General features: G+C 39.8%; 1 pseudogene; it reads left to right on the top strand.

Moving 5' to 3' along the window:
- Positions 1–3,392: 3,392 nt before the first annotated feature.
- Positions 3,393–4,443, top strand: LOC114891763 (annotated as a pseudogene).
- The last annotated feature ends 500 nt before the right edge of the window (positions 4,444–4,943 follow it).

The raw sequence follows: 4,943 nt of genomic DNA on the forward strand, positions 1-4,943 counted from the left end.
ACTAGGCCCAAGATGGCAGAAGATTTGACTTCCAGTAGACCTTCATCGTCATTATATGCTCACTGTAATATACTAGCATGTTAAATGACACACCGGTGACAAGACAGTTGACAGTTGCCATGACAACAACTGGAAAAGAGGACTGAAAAGGAGTGTTGCATTAGTTCCAGGTTCAAACCATACCCCTGTTCTCAGGTAAGTCATGAATATTCCTCCCACTCTTTCCAATTCCCTCCCTTTTACCTCAACCCTCGTATGCCTATGGTATCTCCATCCCAAGTGGGTTGAGAAGTTGATTTGTGAATTAAGTTTCCGCTTCTCCATTCTTTCACCATTGAATAAAACTTGTGCTGTTTCAGTCTCAGCATTGGTTTTGTTATTGGCTGTGCAAATCTAGCAGAAAAAGAACTTCCCTGGCTGAGATAAGGGGTCTCAGCCCTGACTAGGACCCCATCTCAGGTCCAGGCAACCAACTTGATAACATTTTGTGTGTGTTTTTGTTTCTTACTGCAAGGTAAACACCTGCGTTAAATGCTGTCTCACATCTGCAGGATTTTATGATTTAAATTATTAGGCTGTAATTACCAATGAAAACAATAATCTGTCCACTCAATGAAAAACTGAACATCTCTTATTCCAAAACTTATCTTCCATATAGCAAAAGCTGCCTGAGATTTCACTATCAGAAATTTACTGTTTGTCATCTCATTTATTTTATAAACTCAAATTCCTTAACTAGAATCACCTATTTCAGTTAATTGAAATCATCTAGTCACCCAAGCTATAAACCTCTGTGCCTTTTTTCTAAATCATTTCACCTTTATAATATACTACACTTCCTGGATACATGTACCTGTATTGCTGAGTTGCCTTGCTGTGCACCTGAAGCTATCACAACATTGTTAGCTGGCTATACTCCAACATAAAATAAAAAGTTAAATAAATATATACTACACTTCCAAACTCCATTAATTATTCTCTCTTCTCCATATACCCAGTTCCAGGCCCCTTAAAAATGCTCAAGTGGAACATTACAGTTGTCTCGTAACTAGTCTCACTCTTCCCAGACTACGCCTGTCAAAAGCCTCATGCTGCTTCTAAATGATGGACCTGATTAGGACATCTTGACCTAAAGGAAAAAGCAAAACAGACAAACAACAACAAAGAAAAAACCCAGATGGTTCCTGATGTTACCTACAGAGTAAGAATCAAACGCTACTCACTGACTGGCTGAAGACAGTATGGAAAGAGCATTGGTCTTACATCATTGTTGTAGTATTTATTAGCTGATTATTCTTAAAGAAATTATTTAAACTCTCTGAGCCTTAAAGTTTAGTGATACCTAACCTAAGAAAGTTGCTGTGCTAGTAAAATGAGACCGTTCACATGAGACTGCTTAGCAGAGCAGAAAATCCAGAATTTTCTTCTTTCTTTACTCAATATATTTCCAGACTGCTTTGTAGATTACCTCCTGCCACGCCCATCCCCTTGCAATCTGAGCTCTAATATTCCAATTTCTCACAAACATATGCATAACTATGTCTCATTTCTTCTTCCTGGAATTCTTCTCTTAGCCTTTCTCACTTGGCCAACTTGTACTCATCTTTCAAAATGCAGTTCAGGTATTACCTCTCTTGCAACAATTTCTCTAAGCCACCTGCACTCCCTAATCAGAAGAGATTTCTGAGTCCTCTGGCCTGACAACTGTACATTTCAGTGTTTTCACATGCTCTGCGTCAAGAACTGTAAAGGATGTGAATTTTTACCTACTCTCGAGCTAACAAGTTTGCCTGTCACAGTTTCATGCTGGCAGAAGACAAGAGAATCCTGGATGAGAGATGATGGACTTCACTAATCACAGCATAGCAAGCAGCACGAGATTTACATTCAGATTGGTTCTCCTTACTCCCCAGGTCCCGTGGTGTTGAGGCAGAGGGAGCCCAAGTGGATGCAGAGCAGGTAGTGGAGTCCTGAGCATAGAGAATCTGACTCTATTTATGGCCTTAGAGCAAATCTGTCAACCTTAGCCCCAGCGGGAAACACTGGACAATATGCAAGGCTGTACTTTGCTCCACACGGAGACACCAACTCTATCTTCCAAGGCTTTCCCTCTACAAAATCTGTGAGAAGATAAACTAGAATGAACGGGCAGTTAGTGCTGCTTACAAATTTTGCAGAAACCTGAGAGATCCATGGGGAACTGTCTCTCAACACTTTCACGGGAGTTTTCCATTTGTTTCCAATTTGGGGGAGGAAGATGCACATTGGACAGTGTCCTATTCCCAGCAGGACCCCAGTGCCAACAAAAAGGACATCTGCTAAAGAGAGGCTGCTCCAATCTTATTCTCCCACTAGAAAATCGCCAAAGAGGAGTAAGTTAGGGTGACAGTCCAAAGCAGGCAGGGTAAGCCCAAGTTGAAGACTAGTTCCAAATGTACATATTTTTTCATTTTAGCTGAGGTGACTATAAATTATTTAAGTAAATACTTTTGACTTTAGTAAGATCATAAATCTCTAAAATTTTTCTTCTATTTTTTTTTTTTTGTTGGAAAAGTCCAGGCAGGCTTTGTATCTACCAAAAATTCAGCTAGAAGCTCTGAGTCATAGCTACATCTTAATGGCACCTACTGTGAGCCTTACCCTTCATTTACATCATCTCTAATCCTCATACCAACCATGTGAGGAAATTTCCATATTCCACATTTTTGGAATGAGTACTTAATCCAAAGTGACAGAACTAATAAGTGGAGGACCTGTGTTTTTTGAACCCAGTGTATTTGTTTCCAAATTCTATAAACTAAACTTCCTCATGACATTTCTCTTCTGAGATTACTTTGCCTCCATGACCATGAGCTAAGACTGCAGCACTAAGGGAAATGGAGTTTAATTCTGGAAGTTGGCCCAGACTCAGGTCAGATGTGACCTCATGGATGGAGCTAAGTGAGAGCCACCAAGCGCAGAGACAGAAAAGCCCCTGAGTCTCAACTTACCTACCTTTCAGTTTTGGCTAAAGCCCATCGTTAATGTAGATATAATGAAGCACAGTGTTTCTCTGTTCACTTCATAGGAAGTTTGGGGCAGCCTCTCTTTGGCAGAAGAGACAGGAATGCTTCAAAAGGCAGACCAATTTTATAAAGATTCCTATAAGCTTATAGGACTGCGTTGTCCATAAAGTCCCAGATGGTTTCCTGCCTCTACCACTTAGAAGATCAATTATCTAACCTCTCTGAGCCTCTGTTTCATTGTATGAAAAGTGAAAATAATAATCCCTATCTCTAAGAACGCGTAAGGATAAAAGCAAAGAAGTATGTCAGTTGCCTAGCAAGAGTGCCTGAACCGAGAATGGTGTCCCCTTTTGCTCTCACCCAGACATTACAAGGCTATGATTATTATGTGCTACTCCTGGAAGACGAACGGATATCACAGATAAAGAAAACATTGGTCTCAGATAACTCAAATATTTAATTTTAGATGACTGCATGCTGGATATGGATTCTGGACCAGAAATGAAGAAGCTAATTTCCTTCCCAGCAATCAAAGGAACATCAAACACTTTTGCTCAGTGCAGTTTTCCCAGAGGAAATTCAAAGCTTGGCTGAGGAGTTGTAAAAGTTAAACTATTTGTTTGTGGCTGTTGGATAAGTGAGCAGAGCACGTAGAGATGTTCAGCAGACCATTCTCCCAGCTGGCTAGTACTGAAAAAGAGAAGAACTTGTAGAAATTCTACAAAACATAGGTGATGAAAAAACTATAGTTTTTGCTGAAACTAAGAAGAAAGCAGATTTTATTGTAACTTTTCTTTGTCAGGAAAAAAATAGCAACCATATGTATTCACGGTGGTCTGGAACAGAGAGGAAAAGCAAACTCTTGGGGATTTTCATTGTGGAAAGTGCCCAGTTTTCGTAGCTACTTCAGTAGCTGCCAGAGGGCTAGATATTGAAAATGTTTGATATGTTATCAGTTTTGATGATGTGTTCATTGAATCCAGTGTACTGGTCATTGTGGAAACGCTGGCAGAGATATTTCCTATTTTGATGCTCAGATTACCATACAGCACAGCCTCCGATGAAAGTACCACCAGATGCTGAACAGGGTGTTCTGCACAGTTGGAAGAAAGTGCCTTGAGCACATGTGTTCCTGGCTTCCGTGACAGAACAAGAGGAAATGTGTTTGCATCTGATGATCCTGAAAAGAATCATCAGGGCAAGAGCACCCTGAACACAGCAAGATTTTCTTTTTCACAAGCTCCCAATCCAGTAGATGATGAATCATGGGATTAAAGCTAAATCACTGAAGTTTGTGGTATAGTTTTGCTGCAAAGAAAGTAATTTTAATTTTTGAGACAAGTGTGAAGTCTGACATTCTGTGTCTCCTGTCTTCCTGCTCTTACTCGTACCCTCAAAAAATTAAATCTTTACTGACTAGGTAATGTGAGAGGCTAAAAATTACAATATTGCAGTTACTGATACAAATGGTGTTAAGTGGAAAAATTAAAGCATTCTAAATGTCTTGAAAAAAATTTTTTTTGAAAAGAGGTTACAGTTTACTTGGGGAGAGAATAGAGAATAACCAGAAGAGATGACAAAATATTCTTCAGGATGTAAGATGGAAAGAAATTTAACGCAATGGGAGTAGAAGGAAAGCTCTTACTTCCAGCCTGTGAGATTGAGAATTTCACTAAGATGAACTTGCCCTTCCTCAATCAATAGGAATGACCTATGGAGATATCCTTCACTCTATCTAACTTACTTGCCCCCTCTTGTCCTGTTCTTTGGCTTCAGCACGATTACAGGAAGAGGAAACAGTCAGATGGAAACAAGAAAAGGCACAACTCAAGAGAATCAAACTTCTTTGCCCTTTCCAGAGAGAAAGATATTTATATCAGTTTTCCACCCAAATGTCTACCCTGTGAGTTTGCTTGGCCTTTCTGTGGTATTTGCCTA

Source organism: Monodon monoceros, unplaced genomic scaffold (genome assembly GCF_005190385.1).
Source record: "Monodon monoceros isolate NGI ecotype Baffin Bay Population unplaced genomic scaffold, NGI_Narwhal_1 Super_Scaffold_12, whole genome shotgun sequence".
NCBI lineage: Eukaryota > Metazoa > Chordata > Mammalia > Artiodactyla > Monodontidae > Monodon > Monodon monoceros.